The sequence below is a fragment of the Saccopteryx leptura genome, chromosome 2 (assembly GCF_036850995.1).
Source record: "Saccopteryx leptura isolate mSacLep1 chromosome 2, mSacLep1_pri_phased_curated, whole genome shotgun sequence".
Lineage (NCBI taxonomy): Eukaryota > Metazoa > Chordata > Mammalia > Chiroptera > Emballonuridae > Saccopteryx > Saccopteryx leptura.
This window is the reverse complement of record NC_089504.1, coordinates 310,877,945-310,899,934: the sequence shown is the minus strand read 5'-3', so window position 1 is coordinate 310,899,934 and position 21,990 is coordinate 310,877,945. Positions and strand designations below refer to the sequence as shown.

At 40.3% G+C, this 21,990-nt stretch overlaps 1 protein-coding gene across 5 annotated transcripts in view; it reads right to left on the bottom strand.

Moving 5' to 3' along the window:
• CALD1 (caldesmon 1) overlaps nt 1-21,990 on the bottom strand; it is a 215,184-nt gene that overhangs the window by 116,534 nt on the left and 76,660 nt on the right. For 4 of the 5 annotated variants that reach the window (XM_066362748.1, XM_066362746.1, XM_066362750.1 and 1 more), the window contains exon 2: nt 1,006-1,095. The gene's annotated coding sequence lies outside the window, so the exon portion shown is untranslated. Of the gene's footprint in view, nt 1-1,005; nt 1,096-5,247; nt 5,288-21,990 lie in introns of those variants that run through there. The other variant, XM_066362747.1, reaches the window with a different exon arrangement.

Below are 21,990 nucleotides of genomic sequence, written 5' to 3'. Positions count from 1 at the left end.
CTTGGGTCAAGCTGGTGGGCTTTTGCTCAAACCAGATGAGCCCGCGCTCAAGCTGGCGACCTCGGGGTCTCGAACCCGGGTCCTTGGCATCCCAGTCCGACGCTCTATCCACTGCGCCACCACCTGGTCAGGCAGGGTGGGTCCTATCTTGATATGACTGGAGTCCTTATAAGAACAGGAAATTTGGGGAGGGGGAATAGGGCCAAACACATGCTTGCAGTGGAGTGGTCGTGTGAAGATGGTCTCCTGTCAGTCAAGGAGAGAGCCCTCAGAGGAAACCAAACCTGCTGACATCTTGATCTTGGACGTCTAGCCTCCAGAAAACTGAGAAGATAAATCTTCATTGTTTCAGCCACCCAGTCTGTGGTATTTTGCCACGCTAGCCACAGCAAACAGACACAGGATGGAACCAAGAAACTCCTGAGACAATAATCGCTCAGGAACCATGCTTGTTACTGAAAACTTTTCTTCCTCCTGGTGCCAACTTCGGCTAAATTGTGGACAAGTGTAGTTTCCCTTAGTTTCTCCTTCCTCTCTCTACTTTTTAAAACCCCTCTTCTGCTTCCCAAGTCGACCTTCCGCTGGCTGAAGTTCATCCCTAGCTGAGGGGGATTTGTTGAAAGTGAGGGGCACCCAATAAATACACCTGACATCACCGGTGTTTGTGCAGTGACTCTACACCCCCAAAGACTGATCATCTTCCCTCCGTTCCTTCAAGCCGCCAGCATTCTCTGCAGGAAGTGAGGACTTCATTATTGAAAGGGGACTGTTTTGCCAAAGAGATTATATATGCAGGAAAAATGTAAATATCAAGCAAAAACACCCTATTACTAAATAATTACTTCTGAATTTGATCGATTGCCTGGTAGGTAAGTGATGAGGGGCTTAGCAGAAAGCACAATGTATCTTTAGGCGCAAGAATTTAGAAAATTGGGCAGAGAGGCTATATAATTGCTAAGAGGAGAGTAGCCCACCCCGTCCCCAAGTTACATAAACTCTACTCACAGGTAAGCGATCAGATATCCACGTCCGAGCCTTCTTGTTGATCACCAAACCCTGTGGAATTCGATTGATCTTGGAATGGTTTAATGATCTCTGGCATAAAAGGAAAATGGAAACATAATTAAGCAGAATGAATTTTTGCTGATGTAGATTACATATGATAAAATATCGCTTTTCCCCCTTCCTCAGGTACTATTGTCAGTTAGGCCCTTAAAGGGGAAATGAGGCATAGACATAAAAATATATTGTGCATTTAAAAACTAAACATAATTATTACAGACTCAACCCTGAAATTATTCTAAAGAATGGAGGAGAGCAGGCAGTGTAGTTAATACGAAACAGGGAGCACTGCTCACGCCAATAATGAAAATAAAGGCCTTAGAACACAGTCTAGGCCACCCCTTCTCCATGCTCAACCCTCGAGGCTTCTAAACTTCAGACTCAAAGACCCTTCGCTTTGTCCCAGGTCTTTGTTGATGGTTAGGAGCTTGACCCATTGGTAGGTGAGGAGGTGCCGGAGGATTGCAAATAATTATAGAAATGTGCTCGTAGATATCCTAGAGTCAACTCTCTTACACTTGAAACACAGCAATAAATATTAAGCATTAGACCACAGAAATAATACCTGTGACAGTAAAACACCATCACACCCTAAACCTGCCCCAACGTGATACAACAAGGGATGCTAATGAGGATGCGTGTATAGGAATGACAACTCCGGCCTTTTCATGTTTGCCTTTCATTTAGCAGAATAACAGGAGTCTCAGCTGGACCTTAAGGATGTACCTTGCTTTCCCCCATCCCTACCCTCTGTCTTATTTATTTATTTATTTAGTTAGTTAGTTAGTTAGTTAGTTATTCAGAGAGACAAAGGCAGACAGGAAGGGAGAGAGATGAGAAGAACCAGCTCTTAGTTGCAGCAATTCTTTTTTTTATTTTATTATTTTATTTTTTTGGGTTTTTTTTGTATTTTTCTGAAGTTGGAAACGGAGGCAGTCAGACAGACTCCCGCATGCACCCGACCGGGATCCACCCGGCATGCCCACCAGGGGGCGATTCTCTGCCCATCTGGGGCACCGCTCTGTTGCAACCAGAGCCATTCTAGCGCTTGAGGCAGAGGCCACAGAGCCATCCTCAGCGCCCGGGCCAACTCTGCTCCAATGGAGCCTTGGCTGCGGGAGGGGAAGAGAGAGACAGAGAAGAAGGAGAGGGGGAGGGGTGGAGAAGCAGATGGGCGCCTCTCCTGTGTGCCCTGGCCGGGAATCAAACCTGGGACTCCTGCACACCAGGCTGACGCTCTACCACTGAGCCAACTGGCCAGGGCACAAGTTGCAGCAATTCTTAGTCGATTGCTTTCCACATGTGCCTTGACCAGGGGCTCCAGCTGAGCCAGTGACCCCTTGCTTAAGACAGTGACCTTAGATTTCAAACCAGCAACCTTTGGACTCAAGCCAGAGACCATGGGGTCATGTCTATGATCACACACTCAAAGCTGGTGACCCCGTGCTCAAGCTGGTGAGCCTGTGCTCAAGCTGGCGACCTCAGGGTTTTGGACCTGGGTCTTCAGCATCCCACATGAATGCTCTATCCACTGCGCCACCACCAGGGCAGGCCCACCTTCTGTCATTTTGCACTGGGAGAAAATCGAAGCTCACCAAGGTCAAGGCACTGCCTTGAAACAAACAGCACTGCTAGAAATCGGTCCTGGTGTCCTAGATTCTCATTCCAGGCATCACAGGTAGAAAACGAACAAATCAAACCAAAACAAAAACCTGCCTAGTGTGTTCCCTATGGTTTGTGGTATTTGAGGAAGGCTGGTTTGAAAACTAGGAGTCGGGGCTCCTAAATTAGCAAAAATTTCCTTATTCTGAGCAGCCACTCAGACTACCTTAGCTCCCTTCCCTGAATATCTACCACCTCTTCTTACTCGTTCCAAATACATGTGTCAATTACTGTATTGTTACACATCTAAAGTACCTTGCTCAGCTCACAGGGGATATGGGCCCTCCTTTAAAGGAGCCAAAAATCTGGAGTGATAAAACATGTAATTGTACTTCTGGGATACAGAGACAAGTCCCATGTAAATTCCTTTTCTTCTACTGTGGGCCAAATTTTGAAGGTCTTTTCTATAAATCTGAGGGTAGTGGACAAGAGGACCTGCCTGCGAGCCATCCCTTAGCTGAAAAGTGCATCTAAGCCTTTCCCAGCCCCCTGCCAGTGTCCAGTAAGACATTACACAATGAATAAAGAGTGAATGAGACCTGTGGTGGCGCAGTGGATAAAGCGTCGACCTGGAAATGCTGAGGTCGCCGGTTCAAAACCCTGGGCTTGCCTGGTCACATATGGGAGTTGATGCTTCCAGCTCCTCCCCCCTTCTCTCTCTGTGTCTCTCTCTCCTCTCTGTCTTTCTCTCTCCTCTCTAAAAATGAATTAAAAAAAATTTTAAAAGAAAGAGTGAATGAATAAACAGAAACTATGAATGGGTTTCAGGAAGATTGTGAATTGCCCAAAACCATAGGCCAAATTTTGCGTGCTTTATCTTTCATTGATTTCCCAAAGCAGTCTCTGCTTCTCCTCTCCCCCAATTAAGAACCACTTGCTAAGTGATTTTCGGAGTACTAGATGATGGAATTTAGATGAGAGCAAATTACAAAATGTGTTCCTGTGCGTAAAATTACAAACAAATATGGATTGAGTGCCCTCTGTGTGCCAGGGATAGGATGGGCATACAATAATGAGCAAATAGCCATTGTCCTTGGCCTCATGGCATTTATGATGTACTGTCACCTGAAAAGGGGGATTCTCAGACTGGCTGCCTATCAGAATCTTCTGGGCATGTTTATTTAAAAAAAACCCCAAAACATAGGATACCCTTCAGAGGGGCCCAGGAATTTTCACCTTAAAAAAATTCTCTACATTCAAATGCTGACACACATTATATCACCCACCCCAAAAATCCTCCCATCCTTGACATTCAGACTTCAGCATAGGCCTAGGAGACTAGACGGCAAGGAGTTACGTGCTTGGATTGTAAAGCGACATACTGATAGACATTCAAATTCATAAAAAAAAAATTCATAGTACCTTTCCCAAACCGTCTGGCAGGGTCAGTTTCTCTTCACTTAATTTCTCTGTCCCTGCTTCCTAGTCCCTAAGTGTTTTTATTTTAAAACTTGGGGATGAATAGAAAAAAACAACAAGAAGAAAATGCTATCAGTGGAGAAGAAGTATTTTTCGTCTGTAGCATCTACATGTGTGCTCATGAACTGCCTTGTCCATGAGGCAAAGCAAGGAAAGCTTCTAAGAGAAATGGTAAAAGTTAAAGGCAAATGACTAAGAGAGGAGCTTTTCTTCAGATATGCTTTCCTTTCTATTTTCAGATGTGGGATCAAAGGGCCAGAAAGTTGCTAAAACTCTCACGCCTTGTTCTCAGAACTTTCTGTAACTGTCAGTTATCCTGCAACTTCAAATAGATGCCAGGGAGGACCATTCCTCACTGATGCCTCAAGCCATAGCTTTGAATTTGCTGTCCTACACAGATTCTGGCTGACCCGAACTGCTCTGGGGCAGTTGCTGGAATTCTCTGAGGGCAAGGCTAGAGTGGACATGGTAAGGAAGGGAAAGAACTAGATGAAGAGAGAGGGTTAGGGAGAGCTTAGGCTGGGCTGCGTTAGGTAAACACGTGAGGTCTCCTTCCACAGCCTCCTTCCCAGCCAACGGCGAACAGCCAGGTACTGTTTCATGGCTCCTTTGATTGAACCAGCAGCGTGTGGGGAAATCTGGGTTTTATATGAAAGCATTCATTCACTATGGGAGAATCAAGGTATAATAAAAGGAAAGAAGGAATTTCGCTCCTCCCAAAGAGATTCCTAGTTATCCAAGAGCAGTGATTTTTTAAAAAACCCTCAGGATGTTCTAATTTATTATAGCAGGGAGTTATCACAAAGGTTGACTCCTTTATAAAAATGAATAACTTTGAATGGCCAACAAGAAGAACCCAGTTGTTTTTAAATTTGTTTTATTTTATTATTGATTGATTTTAAAGAGACAGAGAAAGAAAGGGAGGGAGAAAGGGAGAAAGAGAGAGAGAAGCATTCATTTTTTTTGTTCCACTTAGTTATAAATTCATTGGTTGCTTCCTGACCAGGGATCAAACCAACAACCTTGTCATTTTGGGATGATGCTCTAACAGACTGAGCCAACTAGCCAGGGCCAAAACCAGTTTTAATTAATTAAAAAATTTACCTTGGTCCTGGCCAGGTAGTTCAGTTGGTTAGATCATCATCCCAATATGCCAAGGTTGCAGGTTCCATCCCTGGGTCAGGGCACAGGCAAGAATTAACCAATGAATGCATAAATAAGTGAAACAATAAATCAATGTTTCTCTCTCTCTCAAATCAATAAATTAAAAAAAATTTTACCTTATGGGTTGAATTAGGACCCATTGATTTCAATTTTAATACGTATCTATTATAACCCATGACTTTTTTATAATAAATAATATGTTCTATTTTAATTATGGAAATAATAACTACTGCGCATCAAGGGTTTTTAGCACCTCTTCTAATCACATTGCATACATTTATCTTATTTGACCACTACAACAATCTAGTGAGATACTCATTCTTATTTTAGGATCAACACTGAGAAGTTCATTGTATCTAAGTCATTTGCTTAATTCAACCATCTGGTAAGTGGTGAAGCCAGCATTCAAGCCCAGCGGCTGACCCAGCCTGATTGTAAGGATCCATGACCACATTCCCTTATTCACTGAGTGAGTACACTAAGCCCGAATGGGACACACTGTATGACCAAAGATTCTGCCTCATGGAACCTACACTCTGATGGGGTACATAGAGATGACACACATTTCCTATGGTGAGTAAATACCACAGCATGTTGTGATAGAGGGGCACTGGAAGTTGGATGGTGAGGAATGGTCTCTTTAAAGAGGAGACATCTAGGCTGAAGATACGTTTCTAGGAAGGCGTGACCCATGGGAAGAGCTGGAAAAGGAGTGTTCCATGAGGAGCCCCTGAGAATCCTGGTGTGAGGTAGAAGCTTTTATAAGATGGCTGTGTGCTCTGTGATCATGAAACTCTTCCAAGTTATTTGGTCCATCTGGGATTCAGGTTCATTTGTCCTTCAATAGAATACACACTGCTAAAAGATCTTCTAAACAAAGGAAATGACCCAAAAATGATCCTCCAAGTGCCGCCTTTGCTGGAAAACATGATGGGGTTAGTGGTGTTGGCCATCGGTCCCTACCCCATAGAGGAGAGTGCCAGGGATACACAGGCCACCTGTGCTCCAGTGCTGAGAATGACAGAGGTCTCCTGGTGCCCCCTTCCACTTGGTAAACTAAAGAGAACCGCTTCCTCTGGGTTTATGTGAGCTCCTCCTTATGCATTGGAGGCTGAGGCAGACTACTTCTTAATAACAGAGGAAAGAAAAGCTACGGGACAGATCCTTGGAATGGGAAAGGAATGGTAAGTAGTTATTTCAGTCTTAGTTGGCAGGAAGTCACATCATTTGTGTGGATAGAAATTAAAATACAATATTTAAAAATAGATCTATGGGTTTTAGAATGAGCCAGTAACAATAAAACATTAATAATTGTCCCTTGAGAATGGTCTCTGTTTTACATTTATAGTGGTATATGGGAGCAAGGAGTATTTTGGAAGGGAAGAAATATGGGATCTTAGGGAATTTGGGCCACTTAAATAAATACTAACGAGTGAATTGACCTTGACCAAGTCATTTAACTACTCTTGGCCCCTCCATTCTTTCATCTGTAACATGAAGCATTTGGAATAAATTTTTAAGATCCCTCCAACTCAGATGGTTTGTGTATAATTCTATGATCTTTTAAGGAAAAAAAATTATTGTTTTGTTACGGTTATGAATAAAACAAGTTCAATCAAGTTCACCCTTTTCAGCATAGAACAGACTGCTCAGTAAAGTGTATTGGTTTGCAGGGACCACCTACCCCCACACCTTCTCCATCATTTCTAAGAAATGAGTGCACTTTATAGTTTCAAGAGAAATGATGACATATTACATAATAATATTGTATGAGTCACTGAATGCCTACTACGTGCAAGGTACTCGATCTGTTATCTCATTTAATCGTCAAAAGAAAACTATAAAACCAGTTGTTTCTCTTATCCCCATTTGAAAGAAGGGAAACAGATTCAGATTCCCTGTCACATCATTAATAAGTAGCAGAGTTGGAACTGGAGTCCAGTTGTTTGACTCCAAAGCTCTTTCCAGACTGAGCACTCGGAGTAGTCCTAGCTGCCAACAATGACATTTCTTTTACCCTTTGAGATCTATATCAAGGAAAAACATTTTGAAAGAAGGTCTTAATGAGTCTGTTTAATGTGGATAGACCAACCCAGGTGTTTGCCTATGATGGCTTGTGGCAATCCAATGCTCTCATGGAGAACAATGAGAAAATGTGGATAAAATTCCAAAAAACCAAACTCTGAAGGCATTGGAGAGCTCTTCAGTAACCAAGCCTTAAGGGGCCAACATCTGGAGAGAAAAAGGGCCTAGAAAAGTGGCCTTACATTCAGTGATTTATCCCTGCAGGCATCTGCTGAATCCTTAAAATAGAAAGGATAAGGGGATGTAAGAGAATAAGAAACCGAACAGAAAGCTTATGAAACGCACAGCAGAGATTCCAACCTCTCTGGCAGCTGAGGAGGAAGAATTTAAAGTTTGAGGAGGAAGAACCATTTTGAAGTTGGTGGAGCTGTTTTATATCTAATTATGGTGGTACTTATACAACTGTATAAGCTAAAAAGGGTAAGCTTTACTCTGTGTAAATTATACTTTTATTTAAAAAATAGAAACAAGAAAAGAAGAATGTAGCTTGGGATATAATCTCAGATAGGACCTTTGGAGAGTTCATCCATGAAAAAGAACAAACTAAAGGGTCTGGGTTTCATCCAAAAAGTTGATGTTTTGTAGGGTAATTTAGAAGTGCTTGGTAAAATTAAATATGTGAATTATAGTCTATAATCCACTTCTATTTTTAGGAATACATTACAAAAATAACCCTGCAAGAATACATAAAATGACACATTCAAGGATACTCACTGTAGCAATGAATTGGAGGAAATCTTGTACGATAAATGCATGGTAAAATGTATGTAGATCAAACTGAACTAGTTCACCAAATATTGTGTTTTAAATTCAATCTCATCTATTAAAGCAGAATGGCATCTTAAAACATGTTTAGTAAGAAAAAAAGGAAAAAGAAACAAAATGGGATGGACATCACAATAGTGTCCTGAAATGTGAAACAAGCAATATAATGTACTGATCATGGATACGTATATGTGGAAATAAAGAAATTAAGGGGGGGGGGGGGGAAATGGCAGATGAGTTTCAAATCACTTCAGTCCTATTTTTTTTTTTTATTTTTTTATTTTGCTGAAGTGAGAAGCGGGGAGGCAGAGAGACAGACTCCTGCATGCGCCTGATCAGGATCCACCCAAAAAGCTCACTAAGGGGCGATGCTCTGCCCATCTGGGGCATTGCTCTGTTGAAACTGGAGCCATTCTAGCACCTGAAGAAGAGGCCATGGAGCCATCCTCAGCTCCTGGGCCAATTGCTCCAGTGGAGCCTTGGCTGTGGGAGGGGAAGAGAGAGATAGAGAGAAAGGAGAAGGGGAAGGGTGGAAAGGCAGATGGGCGCTTCTCCTGTGTGCCCTGACCGGGAATCGAACCCAGGACTTCCATACGCCAGGCCGACGCTCTACTGCTGAGCCAACCGGCCAGGGCCAGCCACATCAGCCCTAATTTAACTAAAGTGAACTTCCCAATTCTATTAAACTACCAGATGATAGGATAGTTTTCAGCACTTCAACTGAATATCCATATGGAAAAAGGAAAACCAAATCTTGACTTCTATTTAACTTCTTTTTTTTTTTTCATTTTTCTGAAGCTAGAAACAGGGAGAGACAGTCAGACAGACTCCTGCATGCGCCCGACCGGGATCCACCCGGCACGCCCACCAGGGGCGATGCTCTGCCCATCCTGGGCGTCGCCATGTTGCGACCAGAGCCACTCTAGCGCCTGAGGCAGAGGCCACAGAGCCATCCCCAGCGCTTGGGCCATCTTTGCTCCAATGGAGCCTTGGCTGCGGGAGGGGAAGGGAGAGACAGAGAGGAAAGTGCGGCAGAGGGGTGGAGAAGCAAATGAGCGCTTCTCCTGTGTGCCCTGGCCGGGAATTGAACCCGGGTCCTCCGCACGCTAGGCTGACGCTCTACCGCTGAGCCAACCGGCCAGGGCTCTATTTAACTTCTATTCGTATTGCTCAACCAACAAATCTCAGAAACAGTGTTAAATAACAGAAGTCTCTATCACACACACACACACACACACACACACACACACACACACACACACACACACACTAGGATTCCATTTGTATGAAGTTCAAAAACCAGGCAGAACTAATACTTGGTTTTAGAAATCGGAATTGGTTTTCCTGGGGCAGTGGTGAGGAGGGAGGAGGCAGGACTCTAAAAGGGGGTGGGGCTTCTGGGGCACTAATAATGTTCTGTTTCTTGTTCCAGGTGCTGACTACCCACTGTGTTCATTTTGTGAACACTCATGCTGGAGCATTATGATTTGTACACATTTCTGTACTTTATACATCCATAGAAAGCATTATTTTTCTAACATGTGAATAGAAAAAGATAAAGCCCCAGGCTAGAAATATGACAAATGAAGGGAATTTATGAGCTCGAAATACATAAAATCATAAAAGTTCAATATCCCTGGTCATATATTATACCAGTAGGAAAATAAAATAATAATAATAAAAGAAAGACAAACAATGAGAGAAAACAATAAGGTAATACAAATCAATGTACTCTGCAGGGCAAAATTGTAGTCAGGAAGGCTGGGATCAATTTGGCCAGTTATTTCAAAATTAAAAGTCAACACTGGATTATTTACCAATGACTTAGTGAACTTTCCATATATATATTTTGGCTTACTATATCTGAGAATGGAAATATTGAATGTTTTTGCAAGTGGCCCATACTAAAGCAATTCAGATATACAGGACTACTTATCTTAAGATGTTGGGAAACTTCACAGTGTGTTCAGCCCATCGCTTATTAATCACACTTTCCCCTTCTCACTTTCTACCACCCACCTTCCAAAACGTCTCCAGTGGCTCCTATGTGCATCAAACCCTTGTACAAGTTTCCTCTGTGCTTGTTTAAATTGTGTATTTCCATTTACGTTTTTGACTTGTGTATCCTGAGTAACATTTGTCCGTGGTAGGCTTATATTTTAGGGTGAGTTTTTAATGTCTGTTGGGAGAACCTCTTGATTTTCATGGGATACACTTTCCACATTACTATGGAATTATGCATATGAGTATATACAGATATTTGTTTAAATTAGGAAATAAAAGGAATGAGGTATATTAATAAGATATTGTGTTAAGAATTTACCTGTCAAGCAGGCTAAACACTATGGGAATTGTTCTTATAATTCAAGAATGTCACTTAGTCAACAAAAGTAAGAATTCTCTTGTAATTCTGAAACATACAGACTCACTGGATTGCTGACGAAGTTTTATACTATTTGGCTGGATTGGACATAGGTCCTTCCCCTTAAAAGCCACAAAGAATTGTGAAAGAAAACAGATTGTGGGTTCATGATAGAGGGAGGACCTTAGGGACATTCTTTGTTGGAGATCAGTTGCTTATTTTAAAACAAGGATCGTAATAACTGCCTTGAAAGGTTTTTCCTCCTCTGTGCCCCCATACTATTTCATTAATGCCTTTATGGCAGCAATGCCACTCTGTACTGTCACATTGTATAAGAATGGGCTTCTTGATGACAAGGACGTGGTCTTATTGATAACTCTATGCCAATTTTTTAGCATATTCCATGGCATATAACATATGCTCCATAAAAGTATGTTAGGTGAGTGAGTGAATGAGTGAATGAGATAACACAGAGTACCTATTATTGAACCTGGGATATTGTAAGCCTCCTTCCTCATATTCTGAATCGGGAAAGCAGAATGAATCAACCTGTAGCTTGTTTCTATACCATTAAGTGGCCAGGACTAGCCAAGGTAGCCAAAGAAATTTTGCTGAATTTCCCTTGAAATTTCATGGAATGCAGAGGATATAGCTTAGATGTATATCCTTAGAAGAGTCATTCTGTACAACTACGAAGAAGAAAAAATTTCCTTATTGGAATGGAACAAAATCACATGATAATACAAAGAAAGGGGGCTTTAATGTCTTAAAACAGTGCCTATTTTGCTGGAGCCTTTCCTATATTTTCTCAGACATTTTTTGAATTAAGAATGATCCATGATGCTATTTTCAATGGTCAAGATTTTGATTGTTAACAGAGGAACAAGAGTGGATTTTTATAGGCAAGATAATTTCTTTCTTTCTTTTTTTCTTTTTTTCTTTCTTTCTTTCATTTGCAAGATAACTTCTGATTGGAGAAGCAATAAGAATGTATCCAGTCCTGGTCAGGTAGCTCAGTTGGTTAGAGGAGGGGTAGTCAACCTTTTGATACCTACCACCCACTTTTGTATCTATCTCTGTTAGTAGTAAAATTTTCTAACTGCCCACCGGTTCCACAGTAATGGTGATTTATAAAGTAGAGAAGTAACTTTACTTTATAATATTTATAGAGCAGAGTAATAGCAAGTTAAAGCATATAATAATAATTACTTACCAAGTACTTTATGTTGGATTTTTGCTAAGTTTGGCAGAATAAATCTTTATAAAACAACTTACTATAGTTAAATCTATATTTTTATTTATACTTTGGTTGCTCCGCTACCGCCCACCATGAAAGCTGGAACGCCCACTAGTGGGTGGTAGGGACCCGGTTGACTACCACTGGGTTAGAGAGTCGTCCTGACAATCCCTGGTCAGGAGACATACAAGAATCAACCAGTGAATGCATAAATAAGTGGAACAAATTGATCTTTCTCTCTCTCTCTCTCTCTCTCTCTCTTTCCCTCCCTTCCTCTCTCTCTAAAATCAATAAATAAAAATTTTAAAAAAAGAATGTATCCACAGCAGGGTAAAAGTCAGATGTTTATTTTTAAGCTTTATGAAAAGTGCTCTGCTTGTCTGAAGCAAATAGGAAAGAGAAAGTCATTTATGGCTCTATGAAATTCCTGGACTTCTCATGGGAAAGTAGCTGACATCAGTGTTTGACAAGCTTCCTGTGGCTACAAATGTATAAGATGTTGGCTCCTGAGAAAAATGTAATCTTTCCTACAGACCCACGTGTATCTGAAGTTGGAATTTGGTTGAGCTATCACAAGTCCACAAAGACCTAATGAAGATGTTAAGAAGTCCAAAGACTAGAGAGATCATGGCAATTTTTTCTGTTGTCATCATTGCCACCACCCTCACTATCATCATTACCATGATCAACAAGCACTGATATCTGTTGTGTTATTTGTAAAACATGTTAAATACTCAGGTTCCAATGAGTGGTAAGAAATGGGGCATTTAATCTTTATGTATATTACATTTTCCAATGGATACAGTGTCCCTGGTGCTCTTCTGCCTATGTCTATGTATGGCTTCTTTGTTTTTTCTTAAGTATATCTTATTTATCAGGTATTATTTTATTTTATTTTTAAATACTAGTGTTATAAAGATATAGTCCACATACCATACAATTCATCCACTTAAAGTGTAAGATTCAATAGTTTTTATATATTCAGAGTTGTGCAACCATCACCAAGTCAATTTTAGAACATTTTAATCATCCAAAGAACAAGAAAAAAAGAAAGAAGAAGAAACCCTTAAGCCATCACCTTCCCCCCGTTTCCCTCTATATCTCCCAACCCTAAGCAACCACTATTCTATATTCTGCCTCTATAAAGTTCCCTGTTCTGGACATTTCATATGAATAGAATCATAGACTATATGGTCGTTTGTAAATGAATCATTTCACTTAGTACAATGTTTTCAAGATTCATCCATGTGGTAAAACGTGTCAGTACTTCATTCTTTTTTATGGTCAAATAATATTACACTGTATGGATACTTCACATTTTGTTTATCCAGGCATCTGTTGATGGACATTTAGGCTGTTTCCATCTTTTATGCATAATGCTGCTATAAACATATGTGTACAAGTTTTTGTATAGACATGTGTTTTCATTTCTCTTGGGAACATACCTGGGAGTGGAATTGCAGGGTCATGTGGTAATTCTATGCTTAAGTGTTTGAGGGACTATGAGACATTTGTCCAAAGTGGCCACACCATTTTATATTCCCATCGGCAGTATAAGAGGGCTTTGATTCCTACCGCCTTTTCATGCAAGAAGAATTAGTTGGAGATATCTGCTATACAGCACAACTTTAAGAATATAAGTTTAATAATTGTTAGTTTAACTAAACTGAACTCCTTTAATTCCAGTATACTTTCAACTTATTGACAATCTCAACAATGAAGTTTAAGACTTCAAAATTTTACATATTCACAAAGGAGCTAAATCCTCATTTAGTACTTTCCAGTTGAGATTACAGGTCAATTAAAGCAACTGAATTATTATTTTTTTTCAGTTTAGTCAACTTGTGGAAAATTTAAGCATGCTTTATTGATTTAGTGAATTCATTTTCATATTCTTGTTATATACTATGTACTTGTTTGTTTAAAGTATTCTTAAAACTTTTTCTAGTGTAGTTTCGACTACCAATTGAAATTTAACTAATAAAGATAGAGCCATATATTATATTTCTTTTATGGTCAGTTGCTTAAGATGAGCAAAAGACACAAAACAAAGCAAAATAACACCTAGAATGTAATGATCCTGTTCCTCTTCTCAACCTTCTAATCAGCCAGTGCTGCTCACCCCTCCTCCACCACAGAGCTGTGAGCCAAGACTTAATCCAGAGCCTTGAACTTGGTGACTGTGAAGCACAAAACTCTGACTTAGGGAATCTGGGCAGTGGCAGTGATAGGGCTCAGGGCTCAGGGCTCAGGGCTCAGGTCAGAACCTACAACCACCTTGTCCTCTCCGTGTAACGAAAGGCAAAACCATCCATGTGCGTAGCCCTGAAAAAAATTTATTGGCTGATGTCATTCCTAATCATTTAAAAGAAAGTCCGCCTCTGCATTCTCTGTTTACACTTTCAATGGAAAGAGTAGCCAGTGAAGGCTGCAGTCCCATGGACGAGATACAGAGCCCTTTGCTCTAGAAAACTGGTCCATCATCACACTCACCCTGTCTGGTTAACATCGCCCAGTTATCGGTCTGTTATTGTCTTAGAAACTGTGGACATCAGCAAACACAGCAGAATAACAATGCACAGGGGACCGTTTTGTGCACAGGGCCCTGGGAAGCACCAGTGGAGTTCCTCTGATCAGTCTCCTTTTGACTTTTTCCCACAGATGCTGGTCCCTTACTGACATGCCTGGAATGCTTGGTGGAGACAAAATGGGTTGGTCACAGGGCAATTATGCTTCCATCGTCAATGAGTCCGGCCACTTGTGGACTGATTTCCAAGCGACTCATGGTATCATGAAGGAGTTAAGAATACAAATACACAGCACTTTTACAGTAAATGGAGCTTTCACATCCCTTTTTTCAAGTGGTTTTCATGGCAACCCTGGAGGTCAGTAATACAAATACTATTGGTAACATTTCACAGATGGGACCTAGAGAGCCTAGCGAGGTTAAAGGTTTACCCAAGGCCTCTCAGTGGTGGGTGGATCTCGGTTCTCCGATCTGTTGTCTTTGCTGAACACCATTGTGTCTCTGTCTGGTAACTTAACAACCAAGTTCATTTAGCATGAGCTGGTTTTTAAGACAGATCAACCACTACATTTGTTTTTGGAAATCAGATCAATCCACTGCTTGATTCCCAACTGCTATCGTGAGCTACATGTTTTTTTGTTTGTTTGTTTGTATTTTTTCTGAAGCTGGAAACTGGGAGAGACAGTCAGACAGACTCCCGCATGCGCCCGACCGGGATCCACCCGGCACGCCCACCAGGGGGCGACGCTCTGCCCACCAGGGGGCGATGCTCTCCCCTCCGGGGCGTCGCTCTGCTGCGACCAGAGCCACTCTAGCGCCTGGGGCAGAGGCCAAGGAGCCATCCCCAGCGCCCGGGGCCATCCTTGCTCCAATGGAGCCTTGCTGCGGGAGGGGAAGAGAGAGACAGAGAGGAAGGAGAGGGGGAGGGGTGGAGAAGCAGATGGGCGCTTCTCCTGTGTGCCCTGGCCGGGAATCGAACCCGGGACTTCTGCACACCAGGCCGACGCTCTACCACTGAGCCAACCGGCCAGGGCCTACATGTTTTTTTTTAAATAACAGTCTTCAGATTTGATTCTTTGTGGCCCTTGGAATTTAGACTTTCTTTGCAGTAATAACAGAAGAGAGAGTCAAACAGGTAATAAATCCTTCAAGTGACTGTCCTCATCTCTAAGCACTTGAACATTAAAATTGATCAGGCAAGGAAAGGTAGCCCACCACTGTGGCTTTCCACAGCGTCAATCACAGTGTTATTACTAGTGATATGTGTCATCGGAAATTTGAGATTCCATATGGTTTACTTTTTAAAAGCATTGGGAAGGATTAAGATTATACCTATAAATTTAACTCTCACACACTGTATTCTAGGAACATTTCTTGAGTGGCAGAAAAAGGCCTACCTATGTGTATTCCTGAGAGTGGGTCTTTCCTATGAATATCATTCCTCACATATGTCACACAGAAAAAAAATTTTGAGATTTGCTTTTCTACGATTCCTATCTCGTAAGACAAAATGTCAGGCCCAGTCTGAAATTCTGTCTCCGCTTATTAAATGGAAGTTGCTAAGGACACAGCAGAGATGACGAGAGACAAGGTCTCTGCCCTCACACAGCAAACTCCCTAGGGAGGAAAGTAAATACTATATTAAACTATTTATGGCTTATTTACTTCTTTTGTTTTTAACTTGAGGGTTTTTTTTTCATTATGGTTAGAACACTTAACATGTGATGAACCCTTTTAACATTTTATTCACTTCTATGTCCCCAGTGTGTCACATAGTTACAAGCACACTAGTTTCTCAATACATATGGGCTAAGTGAATAAATAAATGAGGTCTCCATGTTCAAACTTTTTTATTTCTAAATCTTTTTTAAAAATTTTTAATGCTTATTTTATTGATTTTTAGAGAGAGAGAAAGAGAGAGGGAGAGACAGGAACATCAATCTATTCCTGTATGTGCCCTGTCTGGGGATCGAACTGGCTACTTCTATGCTTTAGGACAAAGCTCTAACCAACTGAGCTATCCAGCCAGGGCTTATTTTTAAATTTTGATTCATTATCTAATGTTTTCTTTTTTTTTTTTTTTTTTTTTTAAATTTTTTTAATTCATTTATTTTAGAGAGGAGAGAGAGAGAGAGAGAAAGGGAAAGGGGGGAGGAGCAGGAAGCATCAACTCCCATATGTGCCTTGACCAGACAAGTGCAGGGTTTTGAACTGGCGACCTCAGCATTCCAGGTCGATGCTTTATCCACTGCGCCACCACAGGTCAGGCCTGATTCATTATCTAATGTCCTTCTTTCCAGAGCTAGGCTAAAAGCGGATACAAGGTGGATAATCAGAATCATGGTGGAGCCTAGTACTGACATTTTAACCAGCAATTATATTAGATGGTCAATGGTAATGCACACAATATCTAGTCTTCAATCTGTTGTAGCCACAAACTTAAATACAGGCTGCTGTTCTTAAAAAAAAAAAAAGCATGTTATTTACCAAATGGAGGATGGAGAGAAGATGCAGATCAATGAAACCCATGTCCACATTAATACAATATGTTAACTTGAACATGCCATAATAAATAAGAGCAGCATGTTTTAAACACTGCAATACCTCAATTCATATGCCAACAAAAATACCAACAGAAGCCTCATCATGTTCAGCTGAGTTGATGGAATTAAATGAACAGGATAAATTAGTTTAATAAAGCCTTTTGGGCAATTGTCTCCAAATAATTATTGGGCAGCCCTTTGTCTCTTTTTGAGATGACAATTCTGGCGTTGTGAAGGTACAATTATAGGCTAAGCAGAGCTGCTACACATAACCGTAAAACCTACTTTTTCAGCATCATAAGGAAAAGTTCTAAAATAAACTTTCCAGAGATGACAACTGTATACGTTTGAAACATTAAAACATGACTATGACAAATGACTGTGAATAAATTGAAACACCTAAGCTTGTGTACAAATGCCATCCCAGAACCCTGACTACAAATACATTATATGAAATATGCCAGAAGAGAAAGAGAAGAAAACATCACATTTCGCCAGCATTAAATGCTATCGAGGCTGCACAGATACTTAGATTGTTCGGGGAGTGTTTCTCTTTCTCTTTCTCTCTCTCTCTCTGAGCCCTTTCATTTCCTGATGTGACTCAAAAGGAAAAACTCAGAGATGAAAATCAAAACTGTCCTTGTTATGTTTTTAGGTTGTTTGAACCCAAAGGAGTCCAATTCCAGAGTGCAGGCACCTGACAATAAGCTCCTTGAGTGAGCAATCACATTTTTATACTGCTTTCTAGTCCCAGAGCAATTCACGACAATAATTGATTGACTGAGTGAAGAAGTGATGATTTCGAGACCACTTTTCTTTCTCTTTCACTCTATTGGAAAAGGTCCCAAATCATCAAATCTGCAAAGTCAGAACTAGCTCTGAATGCTCCATAGATACACCTCTTATTATAAAGAGCATACAAAGATACATTTCATAATAGAAAATACAGAAATACATATGAAAAGAAAAAAATCAATTTTTAGTCTCTTTTAATGCCTCCCACCCTGAGATAACTTTAATGTTTCATTATATTTCATTCTAGTTTTATTTTTAGCAATACATATAATTTCATTTCACAAGCAAACTCAATGTCATATATTCAACTTTTTCACTTATACATATTTTTCCTACGTCATTGTTTTAACATGGTGAATAATATCATGATTTATAAAATCACTCCTCTATTATTGGACATATAGAGTATTCCAAGTTTGGGCTATTATAAGTGATGCTGTGATGGACAGTCTTGTACATAAATCTTTGTCCCTAAAACTTAACTGCTTTGTTTTAAATTGCTAAGTAATGTTTGTAGAGAGCTTAGTGTCTCTCGGGAGGATCAAATTAATCACATTCTCCTTCTGTGAATTCCTCTTGTTTCCAAAAAACCAACCGGATAAGTTGAAACAGTAATTGAAACACCACTAAAGTATTTGTGGTTGAGTTACAGTATAGCAAATAACAGTAAGCAAAATGGTCAAGACCTCTAAGTAGCATCCAGTTCAACACCAAGATTATTGAAGAACTCTCCTAAAATGCCGTCTATAAAAACCATCTCTTTAAAGATTGACCAATTTGAGCCTTGAGAAATAAGAGAGTTCAAAGGTAGAGTAAATTAAACTATGAAAGTCAAACACATTATATGTAGAAAGGGGAGAAGTCCAAGCAGTGAGGGAGCCCATACCACCACAGCAGAGCTGCTGGTGGTTTGAGAAGGTCTCCTAAGAAGTGTCAACAGTGAGTTGAGAGGTTGGGGTGTAAGTACTCTGAAGATGAGGATTTTATTTTGTACTTTTGTTTCCTCTCTACAACTCACAAAACATTCAAGCACTGCTCCTTTTTCTTTAAGCAAAAACAATATAATTAAACATAGTCCACATTCCCATAGTTTTTTCCTTCTTAGCAAATGGCACCAGCATCCACCTGGACCTGGGAATCATTCCAGACGCCCCTTCCTTACCACTCCCACACAATAAATTACTCAATCCAGTGGTTCTCCTTCTTCATCACTGTTGCTACCCTCCTAATTCAATCCACCATATCCCATCTGGACCATTCCAGGAGCATTGTTCCTGGTCTCCCTGTTCACACCTTCTGGTCTTCTCCAAGTAACAACAGTTTTGAAAACATTACTCTGATCACATCACTGTCCTGCTTAAAGAACTCCAATAGCTTCACAGTACATAGATTCAATTCTTTACCATGACCAACACTTCTGTGTGTGATCTGGCCTCTGTTTATGATCTGCCTACCTCTCCAACTTCTGCTTTACCACTATCTTTTGTGATCTGGTCACACTAGTGTTCTTTCGATTTCTTGCATAGATCCAAATCCTGTAGGCTACTGAGCCTTGGGACATGCTGTTCTCCAAGACTAGGATGACTCCACCCCGACTCCTACTGAGTTATACTAGCACATTTCCCACTCTGATGACTCTTAGCTTCCCGTAAACCCACAAAGTCAAAGTTGGAATAATGTCTGCCCTGGTTTTTGTGTTATAGCATGAGACATACAGTAAAGGCTTCAAGCATCCTATCCATTCATTGCCAAGGTCTAGTAAATTAAAAATTGTTGTGTTAGAGACCCAGATTTTTAACATATTTACCTTCATGCTATTCTTGTTTATAACTCTGCCATTCATCTTCATATGCAATTACAACTTGTAAGGACATTTATGTTTGAGCACTTATTTATTTAATGTTTGTGTCTTTCCTACCAGATTGAAAACTCCATAAGGCTGTGTCTGATTTTTGTTTGTTTGTTTTTACCACTGACTCCTTAGAACTTCGCAGTTACCTAAAATAGAGCAGTCACTCAACAAATAGGTATGGAATGAATTAAGGGGCCAGCAACCAGCCAAAATATTTCCAAATAGTATATGATGATAAGCCAGTCAGGGAAGCTCTATGGGTTTATTATCTGTTTGCAGAGAGAATTCCTATTAAGAGTTTGGCATTTGCCAAGTGATCAATAAACTAAATAAATGAATGAGTATGTGGATATTTATTAGCTGTCAGGGCAGAATAGGGGAAGTTCCAAACGAAGGACAGACAAGTATACCAAAGCAATCGGTTACATAACCTAAATGTTTACTCTGCTGCTACAACCTTTCTCCAAAAGTTGTCTTTTGAAAGAGGAAATATGGAAAGTTTACAAATATGCATGGTAATTGCTGAATCGTGCATTATCTCCTTTGAGTCTCATAAGAACTCTGGGGGGGTAGACAGTATATTATCTCCATTTGACAATGAAATTAAGTTCCGTGTCTGCAATTGCCTGGAATGTAGTGGACCCAGAACTCAGAATGCTGACTCCCTATCCCTAGAGACTAAGCAACAAGAGCAAGACCGGGAAACCGAAGAGAGCGGATGTACTTTTGTATTGACTCCTCCCCTCCATCTGTGATAAAATTTGGTTGGGCTTTTAATAAATTGATATAGCTTTCCAATAAGAAACAAACAAATACCCATTTTTTCCAAGTCTTCCAGCTTAAAAAACTGATTTCAGTCTCCACGGCTATTCCTAATACTTTGGGGAGTATATATCAAAATATATACTCTGAGCCACAGTTGTCTCTATTCCTTTGAAATTAAGGAGAAAAAGCTCTCAAGAAAATTGCCTCAGTACAGAGGTCCTACTCATAAACCAGCCAGGAAATTGGCTTATATCCCCATAACCTAATATGGCTAAGAACATGTTTAACTGGGACAGAGTGAGGATTGCCAAACTTAACAACTTTTTAGTAAGAAAAGGGCCACAGAGCCCTTTGTTTAGACACAAACTTCAATTCAGATATAAGTGCTTACCCATTCACATCAACGAAGCCGAACCTGTACTTCCCTGCTCAGTAACGAAAACCAGACATCTGCCCCCTTTGACCACTTAAAAGCAAGAGGAATAATAAAAGTTGCCCAAAAAGGCTCTTGGGGACAGGCTATTGAACACGTTGCCCTTCTTGGGTTAAAAAAACTGGGGATACCCAGCTCAGATGCCAAGCTCCTCTGAGTTTGTGTAAAATTAAATAGCTTTCAACAGAGGGCTGAAAAGAAATTCATCATCTCTACCTCCCATCTTGGGACCATCATGGATTTACCATTATTTTCTTTAAAAAGCACCTCTGACTGGCATTCCCATTTCCACTGATCCCCAACCCTCTGATATATTTGAAATATCACTATTATTTTAAATGTCACCCTTTCTCTTGTCACAAATACAATTAATAGTCATCATTTCGGAGGGTTCTACTGGGGTTTCAGTCACGAGGGCTTTCTTGCTTCCCTGCTATTCCCGTTGTTTGTATACTTTCTCCACCCAATTGTCAGCTGGTAATAGATGCTGCAATTTCTTCTGTTGTTTGGACGCATGGGCAGATGTTTTGAAGTCAGAGAGATTTTTCTTTAATTCCGGATTTGCCACTTATTTGGTGACTTGCAAATTGTTTAAATTCTCTATGAAAGTGGAAACAGTCTACCTTGCACCATTGTTGTAGGAATTATATTGGGTCACGTGCAGTAGAATGGTACCTGACCTGAAGACAATGCTCTCTTAACATCAGCAAAGTCCACGTTCTGCTTCTAGCCACTTCTTAATCTCAATCCATTCTGTACAATTCTGTGCGATTCTTTTTTTCAATCCCATATCTGGCCATCGAAATGGAAAAATATACCCATTGGCTCCTGAAATGTACCCTAGTCTGTGAGGAAGGGAGTGCTGCCTAAAGATTCGATCTGGCCCAAGTGTAAGAAAAAAAATTTGTTTCTTCTTAGAGTTACTGAGGGCATAAACTCAGGATAGATGACAATTTTGCTTAAATGAATACTAAATTTACATATTATGGAAATAAGTTCTTAGATTCTTGAAACCTGATTTAAGATGGTGGCAGTAAAACTTTGGAGGAAAACATAGTCTATGAAGAATCTAGAAATGTGCCTTTATTTTTCCCCAATGTACTCTAGTCTCCTCTGATTAGTTTATAGAGGGAGCCATTACCAGGTACAACACTGAATTCTGACCCTAGGCCTAAGGATTGTGCTATTAATGATTATAAAATCATTTGGAAGATTAAATCTACAGGAAGGGACAAGATCATTTTTTATTGTAATTATAAAAATACCTTGGGTTATTTTCTAATTAGAGGTCTTTACATTAATTGCACAATTGATTATAA